Source organism: Pteropus medius, unplaced genomic scaffold (assembly GCF_902729225.1).
Source record: "Pteropus medius unplaced genomic scaffold, Ma_sr-lr_union100, whole genome shotgun sequence".
Lineage (NCBI taxonomy): Eukaryota > Metazoa > Chordata > Mammalia > Chiroptera > Pteropodidae > Pteropus > Pteropus medius.
This window is the reverse complement of record NW_024347791.1, coordinates 28,548,133-28,575,344: the sequence shown is the minus strand read 5'-3', so window position 1 is coordinate 28,575,344 and position 27,212 is coordinate 28,548,133.

The window sequence follows — 27,212 nt, the reverse complement described above, 5'->3', positions numbered from 1 at the left end:
ATCAAAATTAGAGCAGAAATAAATGAAATGGACACAAACAAACAAACAAAAACAATAAAAAAAATAAATGCAACAAAATTCTTTAGAAAGTTAATAAAACTGACAAACTCTTGGCTAGACTCGCTAAAGAAAAAAGACAAAGACACACACACAAAAAATCAGGGATGAAAGATGGTAAATTATGACTGATATCATAGGAATACAAAGGATCATACAGGAATACTGCAAAAAAGTATATAACACCAAATTTAATAACCTAGAAAAAATGGACTAGAACTTAGAAAAACAAAGCCTTCCTAGACTGAATCAAGAGGAACTGGAAAATCTAAATAGACCAATCTGCAGTATGGAAATTGAAACAATCATTAAAAACCTACCAAAAAGTAAAAGTCCAAGACCAGATGGCTTCACCAGTGAATTCTACCAAACATTCAAAGAAGATTTAATACCTATTCTTCTCAAACTCTTCCAAAAGATTAAAGAGGAGGCAATACTTCCCAACTCATTTCATCAAGCCAGTATTATTCTGATATCAAAACCTGGTAAAGATAACACAAAAAAAGAAAACTACAGACCACTATCTCTCATGGACACAGATGTAAAAATCCTAAGTAAGATACTAGCAAACCGAATACAACAACATATTAAAAAGTTTATACACCACGATCCAGTGGGCTTCATTCCAGAGGCACAAGGAAAGTTCAACGTATGCAAATAGATTATTGTGATGCACCATATAAACAAATTTAAAAATAAGAATCATACGATCTTATCAATAGATGCAGAAAAAGCCTTTGACAAGATATAGCATCCATTTATGATCAAAAAACTTAATAAAATCAGTATAGAAGGAACGTACCTTAACATAATAATGGCTATATATGACAAACCCTCAGCCAACATTATAATTAATGGCGAAAAACTAAAATTCTTCCCTCTAAGATCAGGAACAAGGCAAGGCTACCCACTATTGCAACTGTTATTCAATACAACATTGGAAGTCCTAGCAAGTGCAATCAGACAAGAGAAAGATATAAAAGGCAGCCAAAAAAAAAAAAAAAAATGAAGAAGTCAAACTGTCACTATTTGCAGATGATATGATTCTTTATATAGATAACCCTAAAGACTCCACAAGAACATTACTATAAACAATAAGCAAATACAGTAAAGTCTCTGGATATAAAATCAACATTCAAAAGTCCATAGCTTTTTTATACCCTAATAATGAAGTGTCAGAAAAAGAAGTGGGAAAAATAATTCCTTCTGCAATTGCAATAAAAAGAATAAAATGCCTACGAATAAATTTAACGAAATATGTAAAGGACCTGTATAAAGAAAACTATAAGATCATATAAAAAGAAATTGAAGAAGATACAAAGAAATGGAAATATATTCTGTGTTCTTGGGTTGGAAGAATCAACATAGTTAAAATGACCATATTACCTAAAGTAATATATAGATATAATGCAATCCCCATCAAAATCTCATCGGCGTTTTTTAAAGAAATAGAACAAAAATCATCAGATTTGTATGGAAGCACAAAAGTCCCTGAATTGCCAAAGCCATCCTGAGAAAAAAGAACGAGGATGGAGGCATCACTCTGCCTGATTTCAAATTATGCTACAAAGTGACAGTAATAAAAACAGCATGATATTGGCACAAAACAGACACACAGACCAGTGGAACAGAATTGAGAGTCCAGAAGTAAACCCGTATTTATATGGACAAATAATTTTTGACAAAGAAGCCAAAAAAATACAGTGGAGAAATGAAAGGCTCTTCAATAAATGATGCTGGGAAACCTGGAAAGCCACCTGTAAAAGAATGAAACTAGACTGTTGTATATCACCACACACCAAAATTAACTCAGAATGGATTAAGGATCTGAATATAAGACCTGAAACAATAAAATGCATAGATGAAAACATATGAACAAAACTCAAGGACCTTAAACTTAAAGAGGATTTTATAAATTTGACCTCAAAGGCAAGGGAAGTAAAAGCTAAAATAAATGAATGGGACTACATTAAACTAAAAAGTTTCTGCTTAGCAAAAGAAATCATCAACAAAGAGAGAACCATGAGAATGGGAAAATATGTTTGCAAGCAACACCTCCAATAAGGGCCTAATATCCAAAATATACAGAGAACTCATATAACTCAATAACAACAAAAAAATAAAGGATCCAAATAAAAAATGGGCAGAGGACCTGAACACACACTTCTCCCTAGAGGACATACAAAAGGCCAATATGTGAAAAGATGCTCAACATCACTAACTATTAGGGAAATAAAAATCAAAACCACAATGACATACCATCTCCTACCTTTTAGAATAGCTATTATCAACAGGACAAATAACAACAAATATTGGAGAGGATACAGAGAAAAAGGAACCCTCATACACTGCTGGAGGGACTGTAAATTGGTACAGCCACTATGGAAAACAGTATGGAGGTTCCTCAAAAAATTAAGAATTGATCTACCATCTGATCCAGCAATCCCTCTACTGGGTATTTGCCCCAAAGTCTTGAAAACAAAAATTGAGTTGACACAGAAAAAATACTAAAAAAAAATTACTTAAACATATTAAAGATTCACTAAGAAATTTATTTTTTGTTCCTAGAAAAAAATTAAATGCTACAGACACTTGACTAAATAAAAATAGAGCATTTCAAATATTGTAGTATGTCATCAAAGCCATAATATAGTATAACATAGTAGAATACAATATACTACAACATAATATAATTAATTTAATTACTATAATTAATATAATATAAAGTGATTTAATGTAACACAATACAATATATTAAAAATATCATTCCTGAACAGACATCATTGTATTTATAAATTTGAAACATAATGAATAAAGTTATCAAAACAAAAATATTATAAACTACCAGTAATTAGTGAAGTAATTAGAAATTAAGCATAAAAGTAATAGAATTTATGCATAAAACAAAGGATTTGTTCTTTCAAATAGCAAGTCAATTTAAAAATGCTACCTTTGACTCGGTAAAAAAGAGAAAAAGCACATTAAAAAGGAAAAAAAAAGAATAAGTAACAAAGATATGAGAACTTTTTAGAATGGAATTACAATGTTTAACTGTAAGAGAATAAATTAGAAGACATAAATGAAAGATGATTTTCTAAGAAAATTAAGTTACCAAAACAAAGTAATCAGTACTGGTAAGCCAACAAGCTAAAATAAATTGCAAAGCTTGCCAAAATTTAAGACTCTCAAATAGGGCCGTTGGTGAGGATGGGGTATGAATTACTGGACTGGTCATGTATCATTTTTAGCTCATTAACCTGAGCTAAGGAGGCAAAATACTCTCCTACATCTTGGACAGAATCTCTGCCTTAAAGCTCTGTCTACAAAAATCTTCAGGCTCAGATATTCTTAAGGTGAATGATACCAAATCTTTAATATAGAGATAATTTCAATATTTCCCAACTGTTCTAGAATATAGAAAATGCTTTCTAATTCATTTTATTAATATAATGTAATGCTAATACAAAAAAATCACAATTAAATATTGAGAACAATATTTTTCATTATGCGTTTCATAAGCAACTGAATTTTTCTGAGGGGATAGAGGAGGAAAGTGAGGAATGGAGAAGGAGAAGGGAGAGAGAGAGAGAGAGAGAGAGAGAGAGAGAGAGAGAGAGTCATTTTATATGAACAAACAAACAAATAAACAAATAAACAAATAAATAAATAATATTCTATGTCCAAAGAGTTTGTGATATGTGGTTTAATCAAAGTATAAAAATGTTTTCCATCTACAGGATGCCTCATGGCCTAAGATCTATGATCTAAAACTTTTCTAACTTTTCATGGTCTCAAATTCCCTCCTAATCTTCTCACCAAGCAGAAGACTTCATTTGTCAAAAATAGAAAAAGATCATCATTAACACTTTCTTATTTCTAAATTATTCTGCAGCTTGCTTCATCTGGCTTCTTTCTCTCTTCCTAGATTTTTTTTTTTTTTTGAGTCTTTTAAAAAGTTCATCAAAAGATGAGGTTTAAAAGTATTATTTCTTCACTTTCCTCTACCTATTTCTCTCTCTTCTCATTCTCTTGCTTTCTAAATCTTTTATATTCACCTCCTGTTACCCTGGCCTCTTATTACTACATAAAAAACATAGAGTAGCAACTCTACTACTCTTATTCTATCTTCTTCTTTTTTATCACTGAACTCCTCAAAAGAATAATCTGTGTGCAGTTTTCACTTCTCAGTTTTTCACTAACAACAAAATTCCTACCTGTATTAACTTCTAATAAAACAGTTCTCTGCCTTTTTATCATTCCTCATATAAATAGTATGGCTTGTAGAATATACTGATAAAGATTCAAATAACGACTCTGGGACATAAATATGTTAACTTCTATAATGTTTTAGTTCCTTGTGTATATATATATATATATATATTATATATATATATATATATATATTATATATATATATATATATATACATATTTTTTTTTTTTTACTTTATGTAATTATTTGATAAAAGAATGTGTAGAAATGCTTCATAGAGGGTATGGCTTATTTATTTTAATTATTCTTTGTAGTTTTTGTTTTTTTTGTTTTGTAGCTTTCGGTTTTGGTATTGAATGTAGCACTTCGAGATTCCCTTCTAACACTTTATGATTTACGGTTTTTTCTTTGTGTGTTTGTTTTTCATTATCTTAATCAAGATTATTCATTGAAAAATTAGGATCCTAAACATGTCAGAAAGAGGAAAATAGGGGTGGGGGGCGGTCTGTTAAAATCTACAGATGGCTATAAAGAGAATAGGAAGAATGGAGTTGCCCTAGAGAGGGGTGGAGCTAAATTGTGTCAGAATTAGAAGAGAGTGATATGGAGAGAGGAAGTCATCCAGACAGGCATGGTGGATACAGATAGTATCATGAGAAATAAACTAGAGGAATATGATCCAAGCGTAGGCTAAATATTTGGGTAAATGGTGAAAAATATCACAGTTAGTGTACTCAGGTAACACATGTCTCACTGGTGATAATGATTTACGATTAAATATCTTAGTAGATGTGATAAGGAGGAACTACTACAAGATGTTGTGGGAACCCAAAGAAGGACAAAATGCTAAACTTGAAAACTTAGGAAGAATTGTATGACAAAAAGGAGGCCAAGCCGAAATCAAAAGGCTTTTCTATTAAAAGAAAAGGAATATGCTCATCTTTTGGATATAAACCCAAAATACCAACTTATAAGGAGCTAGTATTGGAGACATTTGAGTTGGTGGTGAGAATGGTGGTAGAAGAGACAAGTAGATCAACTGGTGCTAGGTCATTATGGACCTTGTGGACCATGTTGGGGTCCTCGGCTATATCCTTAAGCCAAGTGATGACAGTGAAATCCCTCTATTCTTCCATACAGACCATGGAGGATCATAGGTATTAAATATATTTCTTGAAAATCTATGATATACAACATGTCAAGAAGAAGAAAATAAGAGGGGCGGGGGAGGTGTCCATTGAAATCTACAGATGATTATAAAGGGAACAGGGAGAATGGAGTTGGCTTGGAGAGAGGTGGAGCTAAATTGTGTCAGGATTAGAATAGAGAGATATGGAGAGTGTCAAATGAGACATCAATGTCTTCTCATGATTTGATGGTCATGCCATGAAGGCCACATGTATAACTATTTGAGAAGCTAGAAAAACCCATGAATAAATGTTCTACTAATTCTACATCATAATATTGAAACTAAGATTCTGAAACAAAGTGAAACATTTTTGGTCTTCATGTTTTATGATAATGATACAACATATCCTAAGAAGAAAAGGAAAGGATATTAGGAGTAGTCTTATTTTAGCCTAAGAATTATCAACCAGTCTCAAATTCTGTTAGGAGAGGACAGTAAAGTACAAAAGAAAAGGGTCTGCCCTTTTACATCACGATTTTAAGAACTATTGTTTATCTCTATTTCTAACTCTTTCCTAGATATCTCACTGCAACTTTCTAAAAGTTTGACAAGATTTCTTTAAATTTTTCTCTCTAAAATTTATATTGATAAGTTTTGACTAATAGAATTTATCCTTTTTGTAGATGGAAGTTTATTTTTCTAAAATAATTGGCAAGATTATAATATTTGTATTTTTTGACAGTGATCCAGAAATGCTAGAGTGTATATTACATGTTAAGAATTTACATTAGATTCATTTTAATATAATTTTGCATATATTTAATTTTTTTTTTACAAATGTTATACTACAGGTCCTCTCCCCATGTATTGAGCATAGTTAGGTATTCCTGAACTCATAATTGTAATCATTGTTAGACATAGTGATGCTTTATGATGATAACTTCCTAACTTAAAATTTTCTGGTTTATTGCATTTTCTTTTCTTTCTTTTTCTTTTTCTTTTTTCTTTTCTTTTCTTTTTTTTTTTTTTTAAGAAAAGAAATGTGCTCATTTCAATGCTTTCATTTAATAAGTTTAAAAATTTAAGACTTTTGGACTCTACTCTTCTAAGGATGTTTGAACCCAACCTACTTCATTAATAGCTAGCTGACTGAGGTCTTTCTAGAGGACCTAAATGGTATGAGTGAAACACAGTAGAAGATAGCAGGTCAATTCACATGCAAGAATCAGTATAAGTGTGACAATCACAGTGAAAGCAGAAAACAGCAAGCCAACAGTTCATAACTAGTCATTTAAATGGACTCAAGGTCACTTCCTTTTGTCTATTTTTATTACAAAGAGTACGTAGAGATGGAGGCTGAAAAAAAAAATGAATTTTTCATGAAATATAGTGCCTGAGGAAAAAGAAAGAAAAATGTCTATTCCATTGTGTAGACCTAGAGCAAAGCAAAGGCCTGTAGACTATAATATTACATAGTCAAAGCTTGACTTTTTCTTCTGCCAACACAGTAAAAAAAGAAATTGGCAATGACTAATAACGTTTCGATTTCCCTTAGGTGTAAACCTGAATGATAGCAGAATATGAGGAAAACATTTTTTTTTCTTTCGTTTCTGTCCAGAGAATGATTCAGAAATCCCTGCATCGAAAGCAAAATCTACAGCTTTTATTTATATTATATAGTAGCACATGATATTAATGTTTTAATACTTAGGAAATATCTACCATGTTTCTGTTTAATATTTGAAAATTTTGTGATATTCTCATTGCATCTATAATGTAGACAATTAAATTTGAATTTATAATTATAAGGAACATTTTAAGGAATTATATCAGTTAATATCCTCTTTTTTATTATTAATAGTTCTCTAAGCAATTTCTGTAGGTCCCATTATGAATCCTATGATCTTATGTCAGGGAGAATAAAAGAGAAGTGGATTTAAAAAAGAAGAAATAGAGAAGTGGATTTAAAAGAAGGATTTTTAAAAAAAAGGGTTTAAAAGAGAAGTGGATTTAAAAGAAGGAAAAGAGAGAGACTGTGAGAAAGATGGATAGGAAAAAAGGAAGGTTGGAAAGGAGAAAGGAAGGAAGGAAGAGAAGAAAGAAGAAGGAAGGAAGGAAGGAAGGAAGGAAGGAAGAAGAAGAAGGAAGGAATAGAAGAAGGAAGGAAGAAGAAGGAATACTGAAGGGAGGGAGGAAGGAGGAAGTGGGAAGGAAGGAAGGAGAGAGGGAGGGAAAGAATGACTTTACAATATAAAATACATGATTATATGTTGGTAACAAATTAGAAAATAAATGTATCTAAGTGTTAAAATGGGTAAATAGTATTTTAAACAACTCAAGATTCACATGCATTTAAAATATTAGACTATCCATCTGAGATGAATATACATTTTTTAGATGTTATGTAAGTAAACATAAACATGTTCCAATTAATATTTTTGATAGGTTAATCTATATCGGCCTCACTTATAGTCACCCATTTAACATTGTTTATTCTCTTTGAATCCTAATTCAAATAAACCCTATTTCTGTGAAAGTTGTTAGATTTTCTCTAACATTAAACTTTCTCATTCTTTTCTTATTCTGTCCTTTGCTGCCTGATCCTTATTTCCCATTTACCTGATTTCTTCTTTCTTTCTACTTGCTTTCTTTCCTGCTTTCCTTCTTTTATCTTCATTCTTTTAATCACATGCAATACATACCGGATGAAATTTCAGGTTTTCCTATTGGGGGTCTTATTAGGATTATTATTAAAAGTTTTGTTGTTATAATCTATATTAGCAAGTAAAAGAGGCAATGTGATTAAAAATGCCCAAATGATGGCAGACATTAAATAGATAAATGAAATTAGCTGAAAAACAGTTCTAAATTAAGAGCAGGTAAATTAAACAACATCTGTTTATTGTTGTTGTTGTTATTGCTGTTTTACTAATTGCTCTTGGTTTTAGTGCCTAAAAGATGAGAAACTGGTAAATTTTGTTACCTTAGGGAATATAATAGCAGTGAAGATGGATTAGGGCTCTTTCATCTGAATATGAACCATATTTGAATGAACCTTAAGAGTACAAGAATAGGTTCTATTCTGGGTAAATTTGACCCTTAATCTTACTGTGGAAACAACTAGCAAATATCCTGAGTCAGAAGTAGTGAAAAATGTTATGATTTGGCAGGAAAAAAAGACCAATTATCATAAGTAAAACAAGAGCATGATATTAGAAAACAGTGGTTTTCAGTCACTGTCAACCTTGTCAGCCAAGAATGCAAAGGTAGAGAACTTCTGCATCTACTGCAGCACCTGAAACATAAATTCCCAAGAAAGTTTTCTGTAAATACATTAAATTTGCTTAATTATAAAAAATGAAATCTGAAGGACAGTCTTCAAATATAATTTGCTTTGAACAGAGATATTAAAATTCACTGAATTTATGATATTCAAAGTGAAAGTTAATTTTGACCACCAATTTTACATTTAAAAAATTATCATTATTCAAGTCCCCATTTTCTATTTTATATAATGTATATGTCTCACACATTCTAGCTTCTAGCTGATGAATCTATAGAGAGTACATTTATGAAAATAAAATTATATGCAATGTGCCTATCAAATTATAGTTCTTCTACATGGAAAAAAAATCTAAATATAATGCACATGGCACTTCTCTCCTCCCACATGCATGCTGAACATCTATCTGTAAAAAATCTGGAGCATCTGACAAGTTGAGTCAATAATTTGGTAGCTATCTTTTAGCTTTCATCTTTCAGTAGGCTATTTTGAATAGCTATATTCTTGATAGTTCTCAAGTAGGAATTAGTACTCTTCTAAAGAAGAGTGTCCATTTAGAATTTTTATGGGTTAAATGTATTTTGTTTGCTTTTCTATAATTCTTGAAAAATTATTAAACAATTTATCTTATACATAGTACTTTTATCAAACTAAAATTTTATGATTTTTATTTTTTAAAATGGTTACATTAGCAAATGTATTGGTTAAAAACACTTTAACCTCTGCAAGTCTATTATATATAAAAGCACGAGGATCCTGCTTCATACTTCTCTCCATCGCAGATTCAGTGAGAGCACCTGGAACATAGTAGGGTCATCCATTTATAGAATCCAATAATATAATGATGCTATACCTGTTCATTTGTTTTCCTTTGTACCTTTTATGCTGAATAAGAACACAAATGTTGAGAGAATTTAATTGTGTGAGTTCATGGAATGGAACCTCGCATCCTCTTGTGTGTCTGTGTTGCTGGGAGACCTAGGTTACTGCCTACAAGTTGTTTTTGTACTGAATAAAGCTGCAGAAACTCAATCCAACAATTTTTGGCAAGGAAGCTCCCTTGCATCATTCACCTCCCTCCCTTGGGACTTGGAGAGTCTTTTCGGAAAGCTTAGGTATTTGCAACTATTCACACCTACTGTGTCCCATGAGGTATATTATTTCCCTAAATTTTAACAGAAAAGTCAGATTGATATTTTCTCACATTATTTTTTCCTGCTTCTTCCAACTCTCAAGGAAATAAAAAACACTTGATAGCAACACTAATGTTGTTACTGCTGCTGTCATTAACTCTTCATGATAATTAACACAACTTAATCTAATGTATCCAACTAGAAATCTTATTCTTAGTCTTCTATTAAAATATTTTTTTGAATTCACCTGTATCTTTCTTTGATAATTATCATCAATATGGTATATGGCTTAATGATTCCAGATATCTCAGAATGATTATCTTCTGGATCATTATTTGTACATTTTATTTTAGAGTTTTACTATGAAAGCAATAATCAGTTTGTCACTATTATCAGTAATGATACCTTTGATTAAGGATTTATTTTATACATGTGCAGCTAAAGTACTGTAACTTATTTAGAGCTTCTCTTCTTCATCTCTCATGCTACAGAAACAGAGAAAGAGAAAAGTTACTATTATATAGCATTTCTCTAGTTAATATTTAAAACATTTTGAAAGTCATTTCAAAATCATAGTATTATATAAATCTTTCTGATAAAGTATAAATCTTCCCTAATCCCTGCACCAGAAATTGGCAAACATGTTCTTCAAAAGACCAGATAGTAAATATTTTACATTTGCAGGCCATCTGATTTCTGTCACAATTATAACTCTACCTTAGGAGTACGGAGGCAGCCACAGCAAAGAAACATAAACAAATAAGCATGGCTGTTTATTTTGTATTATTTCTAGACACTTGTAATAGTTTGGTTGTACTAGGTGGTATAATACTAAGGGTGTCATAACAAAATGCCACACATATTGGAAAGCTTAGACACCAGAAATTTATTTTCTGACAGTTTTGGAGGCTAAAAGTCCAAAATCAGGGCATCGGCAGATTGGGTTTCTTCTGAGGCCTTTCTACTTACTTTGTATGTGTCCTCTTCTCTGTGCCCTAATATGGTCCTCATATGTGTGCCCATATCCACATGGTTGGTGTCTCCGTGTGCCCAAATTTTCTTTTCTTATAAGAACACTGACTAAATTGGATTAGAGCCAAACTTAAGGATCTCATTTGAACTTAATCACCTCTTTAAAGATCCAGTATCCGAATACAATCACATTCTGAGGTACTGGGAATTAAACCTTCAACTTAAGAATGTGGGAGCACACAATTTAGATCATAATAACACTGAAGATTGTGTTTCACGTAATGAAAGATTATTTCAAGTGTCATGAAAGATTATTTTTTTCAAATGGTTTTTAAACATTTAAAACTGCAAAAACCTTTGTTAGCTCTCAGGACATACGAAAAGCATCAGGACAAATTTTGCCTACAGGCCGTAGTTTGCTAGCCCTTGTCCTAGAGAACTATTCTTTCCTTTAAGCATGTCAGTTGTATCTAAATACTGTAAGTCAAATTTCATATAATTTCCAGTTCATTGTTGCTTTCCTGATGAGAAGATACTATCTTCATTACAACTTACTTTTATATCTAAATGATAAAAATAACCTAATGAAATCTATTGTTATTTATTAGTATCAGTCCCTGTTGCTACAATTTTATCTGACTACTCTTATAGTGTATAACTTAATTCATCTTAATATTTTAACTTATTTTTGAAAAGATATGCATGCAATAACAAATGTCTTACATTTGCATATTAGTCAAAGTTTATTGTTTCGTTTCATACACTTTATGTCATTTGATTCTCACATTTCTGCTCTTGAGTATACTGATAGTATCTTATTCAATTATCTTGTCAGTGTTAAATAAATTAATCAAATAAGGAAGACATCATTCCCAGATTAAGAGCAGATAAACTAAGTCTCTAAGAATTTAAATGATTACAATGAGTAAGTTCAAAGTTTTAACAGGGACAAGAGATTTCTGATATTTAATTAATAATTTAATGTAGAAATATACCAATCGAATACTGTCAGCGCCACGCTGATAAAGTAGGAAAGGCTTCAGTGGTGAGATGCCCAGTTTAAAGAATGTACAAGGAGCCAACATGGGAATGAATGGCAGGCACCAAATTTATTGCAGGGAGTATGCGCTTCTGCGCTAGGAGATCACATGGGCTTCATATATGTCAGAGAACAATAGTAGCATTCTGCCACACATGAGTGATAAACAATTAGCTGAGTCATACTTACGTAAGTTAGGCATCCTACTACATTAATGTAACATTTTAAATCCAGAGTACTATCCCTAGCCGCAAGCCTGGATCACAGCCAGACCTGGGACCCATACTCAACCCCTGCAGGGTTGCAGCTCAGCATTTGGCCCAGAAGGTGCAACCTTGGGCCCACAATCCACAACAACAATATAAAGAACAACAAAATACTACCAGGCTACAGGCTACAAGGGCTAGGACGGCTACTGTCCACCACCAGGAGGACCCAAAGGAATTCCACCAGGTTGTCAAGGGGTATTCTCCAAGAGCATGGATGGCTTGGACTTCAGCACCTATTTCCTGGAGAGTTGTCTGTGCCTGGTCTGCATGATCAAGAATGTAGACACAGCATTCTACATGGAGTAGGGCACAGGTGCCACCCTGGGTAGCAGATAGGAAATCAAGGGCCATGTGGTTTTGCAGAACTACTTTCACATTTGCGTGTTTTCTTCCATCAAAAGGGTTATAGCCTGATGCATAGTGTTCAATGCCTATGCAATATGCTGGGCTAAAGCTTCTACCTGCAATTCTACATCTATGGATCCCACCCCTGGAATGAATAATACCAGCGGGTAGAACCACCATGCTGCTCATTTCTGCCAATGCCAGTGGTGATATACTGGATTCCAATTATGAGACAATTGGGGTAAGATGGATAATTTGCGTCCAGCTAAATTGGGATGTCCCAGGTACAATGGCCAGTCCAATTAGCAGGCAACGGGGACCAGTATTAGTGCTCACAGATCCAGAGATATCCTGCAGGTAGCCAATCAGTAGGCTCTGTACCGGTGTAACATTGCCCATTCCACCAGACTTTGGGAATATTAGCAAGAGTGGTATTAGCACACAGCTCAGAGGGTAGCCACCCTATGATATGGTTGGGCACATATTTTATTTGCTCTATGCAAGTAATTGAGGGGTCTGCTTTTACAATTTCACATGTTCTCCCTCCATTCATCCCCACCCATTGGAAATGGCATAGCTTACGAGGGGTGGGGAATTGCAATGATTGCATCAGAGCAGTGTTTCCACGGCCCACCATCACTGGTACCATTCAGGTGTGGTATACCAGGTACGCAGCCATGACCAATTTTCAGCCGTAGCCGAAGTAATATGCCATGGCAGTCCCTCAGCTGTATCCACTGGTAGTACAGTACACACCCAGCAGCAAGAAACATTGTGGACAGCAGCAAACACATGAGCCCAGGACATGACAGTTCCCTGTCGTCAGCTTGGGAGATAGGATAGAGCAGACAAAGGGATCATTAGGGGCAAGTCTTATCCTTCTGGGAGTACTCAGGACACTTGCTTATTTTGAGATAGAAGGGTAGCTGGGAGAAGAGCTGCCCCTGGCTTGTGGTACCAGACAGTTTTACAAGGGTAGCAGGCCAAGGGGTCTCCACTGGCGTTACAGTATAGAGAGGAATGGGCTAGAGGCTAAGGACAAAACTCCCCATTAATAGTGAACCCTCCGCCTTCATTGGGAGTGACACTTGCAAGGGCGTGTGCCAAATGCAAATTCAGGATTCTACCCATAACTCATTGCATAAGCCCTGTCCCCAGAGCTTCACCAGGGCCACCCACAGTTCTTGTGTTACCTGTTTAATCCAGAGCCAGGACTAGGTGGCATATTTACCTGCTGCCACAGGTTCTGGGGCTGGCAAAAACAAAGATCTCTTGTAGGCCTGGGACAAGAATTGTTTAGCAGCAGCGCGATAGCCCATGGCAAGCCTACTATAATTCTGTCAAGGAGAGACAACACCGTTCGCCAGGGCTTATCATTCAGAAGGGGTATAGCCTGTGGAAGGTTAGTATACCAACCACCCCAGCCCAGGACCAAGGTGAGCAGTTTATCCTTCAGCAAGACTTTGAACCACTCTACCATTCCAGCTGCCTATGGACAATAAGGAACATGCATCTGCCATTGTTACTGGCCCAGGTCTGTACCTCCTGTCCATTAAAATGAGTGCCTCTGTCACTGGAGATTAATAAAGGCCAGCCATAGGCGGTGTGAGGTGCTCCAAAGTAGTCACGGTATGCCATTGATCAGCAGCTGCCACTGGCCATGCATACTCTAGACTAGTAGCCGTGTCCACACCTGTGAACACATAGCAATGTTCCCGGTCTGTGGACAAAGGCACTATGTAGTCCACTTGCCATTCTTGGAGTGTCTTAGCCCTTCAGGGCACCACCCCCGGGGTACTCTTTACCTGTAGTCTCTCTGGGTGTTGCTCAGCACACCAGGGGCATTGTGACACTGCAACTTGTGCTTGTGCCTGGGTCAATGATAGCCCCCATAGCTTTTCTACCTGTTCCATGGGATGAGCCCCTACTTTCTCCAGTTTTTGGTGGAGCCAGGGCCAAGGTCCACTGGAACCAGTTGTACCTGGGCAGAGCGGACTTGTGCCAGCGCATTGGCTGCATCATTGCCCGGAGCCTGTAATGGCAGATGGCCTCCTGTTGAAGATCCTGCTTCCAGAAGTCTTCCTACAAGCCTCGGTCCCATAGGGGAGGGTGACCTATCATCCACTCCTGGCCAGCCCATCAGGGCAGCCACAGAGTTAGACCTCTATACACAGCCCAACTGTCAGTGCGGACATGCACTGGGCCAGTTTCATTCATGAGGACTAACCACTCAGCCTGAACCTCTGTCCATTGGCTAGATTGCCCAGCACTACTCTCATATCAGAAGGTTAGTGTGGATGGCTGTAATGCCACGGCAGCATACATCGGGGGCTGTCCACGGCATGAGCCATCTGTGTACCAGATATCCTCTGGGGTGGGAGCTTGACCCTCTACACGGGGACTTGGTACTTCTCTCATCTCAATGGGTTCCACCAGAAGGTCTGCTTGAAACTGCACCAGTCCCAAAAGGGAGTGAAGTTGACCTGACAAAGGGGCCTGCTCTAGGTATGCCCTTTACTTGGTCAGTGTAGGGGTTTATGCAATTCCTGTATGAGGAGTCTTCATCCAAGACTGCAGCCCTCCTCCACAGGGTACATGGATTGCATGGTTACAGGATTGGAGCCAGTGATGGCCTCACAGAAGGGTTGCATATATGGCAGCCTGTTGCTTCTGTCAGAGAATACCACACTTCCGTGCCTTTCCATTACTGGGACCAGAAGCCTATCAACACCTTCTGGGAACTGTGCTTCTGCCACGAGCCCCATCCAAACTCTGCATCATCTACTTGCACTATAAGCAGGAATGGGAGGGCTGGATCTACTATGTGTAGAGTTTGAGTTTGTACTACAGCTTGCTTTGTAGCCTTAAAGGTCTCTTCTATTTCGGGGATCTAATCCTATCGAGCACCCCGTCACACTAGATGATGCAGGAGTTGCATCGAGAAGGCTAAATGAGGAATGAACACTCTCCAAAATCCCAGCGTAGGTTTGGAGTTGCTTCATGGTTTCAGGTCGGGAATATGCCTGTATGTTATCAATCATTTCCTCTGGCATTACTTTTGTCTTACTTGACCAGACAATTCCCAAGAATTTGACAGAGAACCCAGGTCCCTGGACCTTGTCCTTGTTGACTGCCCGATCCCAGTTGGCGAGAGCTTCTCGCAGGCTGGTCACCTCAGCTTCTAGTTCTGTAAGAAAATAATAGGTTAGCATTATATTATCAATATAATGCTACAAGTTCACTGCAGTTGGTTGTTTCCACGTGGTTAAATCTTAAACCATGATTGTTCAGATAGCCCTGGAGAAGAATGAGGAATGTCCACTGTTGCCTTCCCAGGTGAAGGCAAACTTTTCTTGTCTTTCTGGGGCTATGGCCCCCATAGCCTTCTATGGTTGCAGTGATCCTGGAAAACTTGTCCGGATTCCCATAGAGCAGGGTACTGTCAGCACCTGTGTCCACAAGGGCTAATATCTTCTTCACATTGTTGGGGTGGGGGGTGGGGACCAATGTATAGTCAATTCCACATGTGGCCTCAGGTCAGCCGGCTCTCACACCAACCGGGTGTCCCGGCCGAATCTCTAACCAGGGAGATAATCTGCCAGCTGCACCTCATGGGTTGTGTTTGTGTGAATTGCTGATTAGGGCACAGCTGATTCCACAGCATCAACAGTAGTTCATTAGGTTGCTGCTAAGTCTTCTGCAGCGACCCCTGCTGAGAGGGGATCAAATCACATTTGTCTGCAGCTCACTTTCATGGCTATTTGGGCAGAGGACTGCCCTGCCCCACCTTTTCGGCCATGCCTCTGTCAATGCATTAGCAGTTTGCGGAGTGCAGGGGGTGGTATAGCACACACTTGGGTGGAACGCTCCTTGCGTTTCACTTCCACATCCCCCAACCTTGCCACAGAGGACTTCACCTCGTGGATCCGCTTACCCAAGTAAGGGGCCAGCAGTGCTGCCATGGTGCCAAAAGTACTGGCTGGGCCAGAGATCGAGATCAAGTTATTCATATAGGTTATAAATACCTTCTCTTCGGGGCCAGTGCACTGGGTATGAAACGTCCTCTGTCACATGCTCATTTCCTGAATTATCTGGACCAGATCTAAGTACGTGATCCATCCGCTCACTGTCTCTGGCAGCTCCCCAGGGTGGCCCATACTGTCCGTGCAGCGGACATGAGCCAGTTAATGAAGGAGTGGTTGCCTATGCCCTGCACAGTACAAGCCACATTCTGAAGGCACTGACTGAGGGATGGTATCACCATTATGGAGGCCAACTGAGCCATCTCTTCTGGAGATAATTCAGTCCTTCAGCCCTGTCATCCCACAGCCTCAGCAGCCATCTCAGAACCATCTTCTCGGCTTTCTCAGGTCCCAGAGTTACATGAGGATGTACTGGATCAAGGTGGTATGCTCTTTAGCCTGAGGAGTGCTGCCATCTTGCCCCCCTGGGGCCAATGGCTGCTCTACTTCAACTTGCTGCCGTATAACTGGCTGTGCCTTCTATAGTCTCACCAGCGGGCTTCCAGACCTGGACAATGGCAGCAACCTGTGAGGACTCTGCGGCATGCATTCCACTGCTGCCAGCTGCCTTTCCAGCACTTCTTCCTGATGTTGCAGTTGTTGCACCCACTAAGCCTGGTCCTGAACCTCCAGGCTGGCCTGCCACGGCACTGCCAGGAACATCCAGGCCACCCAACCTTCTGCCTTCCCGTGAGCGGTTGGGGCATTCAGCTGCAGCATCTCCAGGGCTTTCCAGACATCCTCTGGTTGCAACTTCATTCCATCCCAATCCTCTAGGGACATCCACGTAGCCAGATATGTGGCCACAAGGTGGGGAGCCACATGTCCTCCTTGACTTCCCAAATATAATTATATGCACTATGGAGGGATTTCTGTTATGAAAAAGTACCTGCTAAAATTTAAATTACTCCATATATCATCCAAATTAGGATATTTCCAGAAATATCAATAAATTCACAAACATCTCAAACTTACAGCATAGGTAAAAGATAATGAAAATCATAAGCATTCATTTACATATACATTAGGAAATCAACATCAAAGACTAACAAATTTGGTTACAAATCTGAAGTTCACAACAAAGCAGAGAGCCAGGGTTAGTGCAAAAGAGAAAAAACGATGGTCATATTGAGAAATATAAGTACCACCAACTAAAGCCAAGAGTAGATAGAGAGGATTCTGTTTTGAGACGGAAAATACTAAGAACAGTTCCAAGGCCTCCTGGATTAAAAGGTACTAGCTACAACAGAGTTGAAAGGAAGTGTAAATTACCAAAAAGTATATGCCTGATGGTTAACCTGTTTCTGGATGAGGGGAAAGCATTTGTAAGGGGCATGTTTCCAATGAAGTCTTGGCAATTTTAGGGGGATAGAAAAGACAGCAACAAAACAGAGTTCACTTCTGAACTACAAGAAAGGAAGGGAGCAATAGAGGAAGAGAATGAAAACCTAAGAAAGAAAATATAAAAAAAAAACCAACAAAAAAAAACCTTATTTTTAAAAAATTCACTTTTAAGTGAACTTTAAAACTAAGCAATCTAATAAACCATATTCTCACCTTTCACAGTTTTGGCTGCTATTATTATTCTAGGAAAAACCAGTATAAAAAATTAATCATCAATATTTTTATCTATTACTTTATAACAGAATTATACAAACAGTTATTGTAAGGAAGAAACAAAAATAAAATAAACATTGAAGAAAACACTCTTCCCCAAATAAATATGAAGACAAAGAAAACTAACATATCTATATAAATTGAATATAATTCCCCAACAGCCCAGACATAAAAGAACACCACAAAATAGGATTCAAAAACCGAACAGAAAAGTAAATCAACAGGAAAATATGAAATGAGAGTTAACTGAACTCAAGGTAGAAAAAGATATAATAATCTCGCAAATAAGGCTAAATTACGAGATACCCAAGAGAGAACAGATATTACTAAAAGTTTAGTTAGAGAAATAAATTTAGAAATTAAAAGGCCCAGAAAAATGATCCAAAATTTCTAAAGAAGCAAAAGTGTACATCTAGAAACTGATAAATATAGAAGACAGAGAAAAGAAGTTCCAAAGAAATCAATGTTTGGAGGCACCAACAAAGAAAAACAAAACAGTAAGAAAGAACTAACGTTTAAAACAATTAATTAAAGAAAAAGAGGGAAATAAAGGAGACACTTCCTTTTAAAAGGGACTCCCAAATATCTGGGTTGAAAATTGCATAGTCAGTATCAAAGTAAGCAATGGGGGAGGAGACAATGATATAGACAATGGGTAAAATATGTGTTTTCAGCCCCCATCGGTCCATGGAAATACCAATTTTGACAACCACATATTGAGGTGAGTACCATAAAATCAAGATTTATCAAACATATTAAAACCATTTTTTTACTGTTAAATGGCAATATAAAAATAAACTCAAAATCATTTTAAACAAAATATATTTCCTGGCACTGCTCATTATATGGTCAAGAATAATAACACCTCAACAGTAGTGAACACAACTGCTACCCAGTTTTTTGTTTTCTAAATATCATTTACATGAGGATGACAGAATTAAGGATTCTTGAAAAAATAATGGATTACAAGCCTGGAGAGATTAAAGCGTAAAATGATCACAAACAACTTTTTTATGTCAAAAAGCAAGAAAGCACATGGCAACTTAAGAGAAGGGGCATATCAAATGAATGCAAACTCCAGTTTGAAGGTACTCTAATAGCCCTTTTAAAAGGGGTTCCTTTTAAAAGGAAGTGGCCAAAATTGGAATAATTTAAATATCAAGAAATATAATAATTATAATTTGCTATCAAAATCAAATAAATCACCATCCTTAAATCATGATGATATTTTTAAAATACTAAAAAACTTATTTAATACCAATGAAGAGATTATGTAACTACTTACTTTCAAAGTTTTTTATAATGAATTTCCTAAGTATTTAGTTATCATTTCATATTTTTACATAACTCATTTTTTGTAAAGGTACTCAAAATTTTTAAAGATTAAAACTTTTCTACCAGTGATGATAATTATTATGCCAATTTTATGCTCTAAAAAATTGACAATTAAAAATATAACCATTTATCTTGCCTTTCTAAAGAAAAACAAAAACAATAATTCAAACAAAACTGCAAAGGAATACCAGATAAATACAGAAACAATGATAAATTAGAAAGTTATATTTTGTTATATTTTCAATATATAATTTAAAAAATGGATTTATGTAAAGATTATTAAAACGCCCTGAAAACATCAGTGAAAAGTTATCAGGGAAGAGAATATTTGCAAAGTCCCAAAGTATACCTTAACATACTACTTGCTAATTCTAAAGGAAATGGTGTTCTTTTATATTTTTGAAATGTGGTAATTATTCTTTAAAAAATGGTGTTCAAATTAGCATTACTAACAATGAGATAACCTGTTATTGCGTCTCCTTTGATGTGACTTAACACAAAGTGTCAAGCATCATCTATATAGTGCTCTTAACAGAAATATTTACCCTGTCTTTTAGATAATTCAGCCCTTTAGATTAGACCAATCCGACTCCCAGTTTACAGGAAATATGGGGAATGGAGAAAGATGTTAAATAATACCTCGAGATAATAATATATACATTTAGAAATTGGGCCATTCTATAATCAATTGAATCAACTTTGTCTTTATACTTCAATGTTAATTTCTGGCAAAGCCAGGTTAATAAAATGTAACAACCAATTGAAATAGGTAAACATTTTTGAAAACATATGCATTTAATAGATAATTCTATCACAATGGTTCATTTGAGGACATTTGAATATAAACTCATATTAAATAATTTTAATAAATAATTATTGAGTTGTTTTAAATTTGGTAAAGTGAATTCAGGATAGTGTCTTTTTTAAAATCAGATGCATGCTTAGTGGTGAAGTATTATTATTTTTTCAAATAGTTTTCAAACAAATTCCAAATAAATAGCAACACTTATGTATGTAATTGTTATCTTATTACTTTGTCTACATCTCTTTATCTATATATTTAGATCTACAAACTATAGATATAAGGAGATAAAGCGGACATGACAAATATTGATAATTTTTAAATGCTACCTTCTTCATGTGGATGAAAAAAGGGTGTTGTAATAAATCTGACCAAAAGTAACTTCAGAGTGTGATCTGATCATAAATTCTTAGCTGGGTTAAGCATATAACTTCTTTGCCTTAAACAAGCCCTGTCCACTGTTTTTATGCATCTAGGTTAACACACCTAGGAAGTGCCTCTTTTTCAGACCCCATAGAAGCATAACAGTTCATAAGAGAGCACATAATCTTGTTAACTATTCTGTAATTCAATTTCTGCCTTGCTTTCTCCCACCGTCATATAATCTTCCTTATGTTCCCTTTGTAATTCTGAATGCATAAAAGAAACCTCCACTGTCATTCTTCAGAGCATATGAGATCTTGCTTCCTGGCATTGTTATCAGTTTGCCTAAAATAAATTCAAGCTCAGATAAAAATTCTCTACAGATTTCGACATTTATGTCAACGCTCATATAATTTTCCCATGAACTTTTATGCTTGAAATTTTGCATAATAAATATTTTTGAGAAAATATTGATAATTTAGTAAGTCATAATGATAGTGCCATACTTTTTAAAAGAGAAATGAAACAGAATATATCATTTAGTTATACTGCAAAAAAACTAGCATAATGTAAACAAAGTTGAAATATTTTTTTTTTTTTATTAAAGTACAACTTTTATAAAACAGATCATGTAAACAGAGCAGAATTTGAAAAGTTTCTCTGTGTATGGATACTCAGTGGAAATATTTGCAGCTCCAGGAGTCAACAGAGACACTAAAGAGAATAAGTGGCTACATAAAGAATTAGAAAGTAAGACTAATTCCATTGTATTGTTTGGCCAGATGGCACTAAATCACTTGTGCAAAATTATTGGCACTTGCCTTTTCTTTTCACTCTTGTTGTTCCACTCTTTTTTATTGAAGACCATATCAACTCTTCTGGAAAATCTAAAATGCAATTATTAAATCATATATCTTTTTTTAAAGATTAAATGACTAATTTCTATTAAAAAAAGAGATAGATTGAATTACAAATTAGAAATATGTTTAAAACAACGTGTTGAAAAAAGTAGAAATTTTTATGGACTGAATGTTTGTGTTTCTCCAAAATTCATATTTTGAAGCTTATTGCCCAACGTGATGGTAGTTGGATATGGAAATTTTAGGAGATAATTAGAGTTAGATTAGATGATGACGGTGAGCCCCTAATGATGAAATTAGTGCCTTTATAAGAAGAGGAAGATATCCCTCTACCTCTTCCCTCTCCCTTTTCCTCCATCTCTCCCTCTCTCACTCCTTTCATGAACCTAGAAAGGTCCTGTGAGGATGTGAGGACATAGCGAAAATCATCAGTCTGCAAACCAGTGAGAGAGCTTGCACCAGGGACAGAATCAGTCAGCATTTTGATCTTGGACTTCTCAGAGTCATGAATGGTGAGATAAATTTCTGTTGTTTAAGCTATGTTTGCTGAGGTAACTAATATAAAAGTTAAGAATAGGCAAAATAAATGTTAAACAGATGAAATTTATGATTGACATTACAAATAAGACAAAGAATTACATTAGGTAATGATAAAAGTTAAATATACTAACAGCATCAAACTCTACAATAACTAAATACAGAAAGAAAAATGTATTGGAGATGCAAGGAAAATTTGGTATGAATGAAATTATGGCAAGAAGTGTAATTTATTTTTTTTAACAATAAGAAATATCTGGTAGATGGTGAGGTTATAGACTAATAAAATTAAAGAAACTCAGTTTGGTTAGATATAATTAGAACTGTTCTTTCAAGTATTAAAGGATATAACTTTTGGTTTTATGTTCATGGGATAAACAGAAAAATAAGCTGTGAACTTTGTGAAAGTCAATCTTACAATTCCCAAGAAGTAGAAATTTGTTTTATGCCTTAATCTTTTAGTAAATATAATAAATTAATAAGTGATATTATAAATAACATATAGATAGATAAATCTGAAATCTCATATTTTCAAAATGCTAAAAAAGAAAAAGAAAGAACTAGACTAGAAACACCTCTGAAGTTGCCTGAGGAAAAAAGAAAAAAAAATTCACAGATTAGTAGTTATGGAAGGATTAAAAACAGGCAATCAGTAGAGATTAAAATAACAAAAAAAGATTATATATATAATTAGGTGCATAATTATATATATATATATATATATATATATATATATATATATATATATATATATATATATATATAATTGTATAGTGATATTTTATTGTTACATAACAAATTTCCCCAAAACAGTGATTTAAAACAACATTTATTATTTCACAGTTTCTATATTGGGAATCCACATGTGATTTTGTTCTCTTCTCTGGCTCAGAGTCTTTCACAAAGCTGCAAAGAAGGTTTATACTAGGGCTGCAATTCTATCAAGACTCAACTGAGATAGGATTATTTCCATGCTCAATCACACGTTATGATACAGTTCCTCCCAGGTTGGAATGAGGGCTTTAGCTCTTTGCTGGCTGGCAATAGTGTCCTTCTTCAGTTAGGTAGTTACTCAGGCATGAAGGACAGGAGCAAAGGCCCAGCTCTGTAACCATAGAAACCTCCCTTGAAGACCTTCCTTAAGGATCTCCCAGAAACCCTTCCCTTTTAGGGTTATAAATTCTCTCAAATCCTAGAGCACAAAATCCATAAAAGCTGCTGGCTAAACCAGCTACAAATGCATACGCAGAGGGTACTACCCTAACCTGCCAAAACTTCAGCCTCATTATGCCATCATTATAAAATCATGACTATGCCTGGAAGTTCATGAATCTAATTATAACAGACTGAATTGGGGGTAAGCACATGCACAGTACACAATGTGTTATGTAGCAGCTAACTGTCAGTCAAGGTGACCTCACATACAGATCATCTAGGAACTTTCATCACAACCCAAATATAAACACCTTCCCATTTTTGCATTATTACAGCTTTTTTTGATGAAAACCCACTCTTCCCTTAGGGTGTACTATTTTATCTCTTCATATCCCAAATTCTACAGGGCTACAGCCTTTCTTAGTACAGCCTATCTCCTTCTAAAAATATACTTTCAATAAACCTTACTTTTTCTAAATCTTGCTGACCTATAATTCCTTGCTATGTCATTGGGAAAGAACTGAGGGATACCACACAACAAATACCATGTCAACATGCTGCTGGGATGATGACATTTTCACATCACTCCAGCAGTAACAATGAGACTCTCCATGGGACAGCTCACAACATGGATGCTTGCTTCATTAACAAGAACAAGGAAGAATACAAGTAGAGAGAGTGTGATGAATTAAAGACTTTTTTTTTAATATCCTAATATTAGTAGTGACATTCAATCACTTTTGTTTTATTCTAATCTTTAGGAGAATGACATTAGGTCCTGCTCACATTCAAGGGGTGGTAATTATACAAGAACATGAAATAGTAGTTGAGAGATCTTTGGGAGCCATTTTCAAGTGCCTACTACAGGTGATAAATTCAAAAACCCAATTTCAGAAGTTTGTTACTTCCTAACAAAATATAAGATATTAAAATATACACAAGGAGAAGTAGGAAACTTACATAGATCACTTATATGGAAAACATTCCAAATATGATTAAATTCACATTATTAAATCAATATTTCAAATAATTTTCTTCTAGCTTAAAAGTGGCCAGTATCTCAATTATTTAAACTACCCAGATTTTGAGAAGAAATTTAAACAAAGACTAAACATTTTGAATTCTATCTAATAAAGCTTGAGCGACTGATTATATAGTTTGATTAAATCTACTTTATTATTTCTACTATTCTTTATGACTATTTGTTAGACATTTATTTTGTTGTTTCCTTTTTTCCCCATCCAATTTAAAGCAAGATTCATGCTGTTTGGAATCTTTTTCTTTTTTTTTTTTCTTTTTTTTTTTTGCCTGTTCACTACTCTATCCTGAATAGCTAGAATAGTGCCTGTAATATAATGCGTATTTAATAATTGATTATATTATTCATTTAAAAAATCAATTAATGTATTATGATTTTATTACTGTTAAAAATCACATGTATGTCAGAGATAAGCATATTCGATTATCTACAATTTGTAGTAGACATTTGTAGGAAAATGTGCATAAAAGTAATAACCATCTCTATATTAGTAAATAATTAAAATTTTCTTAAGTCTGTTTCTCTGCACATTACATAAATAATAATTTGATAAAGAGGTAAAGATAATATCTCATCAAATATTATTGAAGATTTAATGGGTGAGTACCAAGAGGTAGAATTTTCTGTGGGCAAAGTTAAAGAATATGAAACTTCAAATTATTATTTTTATTGTCTTAGCCAAATATATACTTCTTTTCAGAAAGAAGATCAGAACAAAGTAGAGAAATATTTTTGGTCCTCTAAAGGGGAATATTTATTTCAGTGATCAAGTACATAATGATACAGTATATCCTATTTTCAGTAAAGGGATTACCTGGGCATGAAGTAAGAGTTCAGATACCTGTATATCTTAAGAAATGAAGGCAAATTGACTGCATTACACAAGAGTAAAGGGAAATATAATTTAAAATATTAAATATATTTTAGTGTTCCAAAATTACTGCATATAATTATTTATAATGAAGAAATAAAGGTATCTGTATTTCATTCAGCTTTTAGTTTAGATTCCCCTAGCCATTCACATTCTACGAGCAAAACCACACAGAATTTCAATAAGGCTCCCAAGATTCTTATCCCTTCATATACACAACATGAATTATTACCTCATTTTGAAAATGAGAATATTTGAAGAGATTTATAGACATCATTAACATCCTCAATCAGTTGACTTTGAGTTAATACAAAATAAATAAATAAATAAGTAAAAGAGTATTTTGGGTAGGCTTTATCCAATCAGGTGAGCCTTTAAAAGCTACTGGACCCTTAACTAAGGGAAGATATTTAAATGTGAGAGGGCCTATGAAAGGGCCATGTGACAAGACCTGAGTATGATCTCTAGAAACAGGGAGGTCTCCTGCTCACAATAACTGAGAAATGGGAATGCCAATCATATTATTGCAAGAAAATATGCTCAGTCAACAATCTGAGGCAGTTTTGAAGACCTTTCATAGTCAAACCTCCAGTTGAGGACACACTCACCCAGGCAATACTTTGATTTCAACCTTGTCAGATCCACAAATGAGATGATAAATCCCATATATCCTGTGGTTCTGTATTGACTTCAGATCATAAGTATGTTTGGGTTAAATCAGTTTTCTATAATTAACTAATAAAAAGAATAGTTCCTAAAATCATCCTTATCAATCATTTCTCTATTTTGTTCTGGTATATTTTCAAAAAAGAAGATTTCACAGATATTTAAGAATTAATTTAGTAAATTTAAAAATTATTAGGTTGATATTTCCTATGACAACTTTTATTAAATATGTTTACACTTCAATTTTTTTAATTCTAAGAAAAATATTAATTTACACATGGTAACAAGCAAATGAAAGATATATTTTTAGTGTCTAACAAAAATAATAAGACAGTATTAAAGAGCAGATATATCTCAAGGGAATAATCAAATTAATCTTAATGAAGTCTATATGCATCAGCATTTGCTTACTTGCTTTAACCACTTTTTACATCATAGTAAATAATTTTAGCATTAAATCATAAGTATTTATCAAGAAAATACCCAAGAACTGAAGTTATTAGGAAACATTATTCTTACTAAGAATACAAGTTATTTTAGGCCCTATTTATTATTCCCTCCAGTAACCATATACATAATTTTATAGTCATGTAAATTAAAATAAAAACATGAAATGCAATTCCAGATAGATGGTAGAATAGGTTAACCTGGCACAATGATATACAATATTTTCTATGTAGCAATATTAATTACATATAAAACCAATATAAAATGGCATGTTGAACCTTTCAAAGAAAAGTATAATGTTTTAAAAGCAATACTGCCAAAATCCAGGAATGTCACTTAACCTACTCAAGAAATGCCGTCAGTAATTTTATTGTCATGAAGTCATATAATTTTATCTAATATACCTAATTTTATAATATACCTTAAATACCTGTATATGTGACATAATACTAAGATGTCTTATACTTATACAACTTACTAACTCTTCAAGGTGGCTAGCAAACTGTCAATGACAGCAGTGTAGCACATCAGAATAATAACATATAAAGAGGTTCAGTTGTGCTTAATCTTTACTGTGTTAGGAACCACTATTCTCTATAATTCTGAGAGGAATTAAAAAATGACCCTTTATTAATGATTTTTGTACATATTGCTCCTAGCAAAACCACCAGCCTGGAAATATAATACATCACCTCTTTAGTGGTTCCTTTCTTATCACTGATTATTAATGAATATTGTCCATTTCTTCTTCTTGTTTAGGGAAGTGAAATTAAAAACTTTTATCATCCAATTTTCCACAGTTTTCTCTCTTGTTCTTATGTCTATGGTGTTTCCTAAAATTTCTTTAAATTATCTGTGAACTTAGGGACTTTGCTGCCTTACAATGAATCCATGAGGCACACTCCTACCTGCTTCTCCCTCTAAAGCACACTTGAGAGGTATAATGCTCATATCTTGCTATTATATACCCATCTCCTGTCAGTCTTGCACTAAAACCAATTACCCCTTGATGATATTAACACTAATAGAATCTGTAGGAATATGGGAGAGGATATAGTG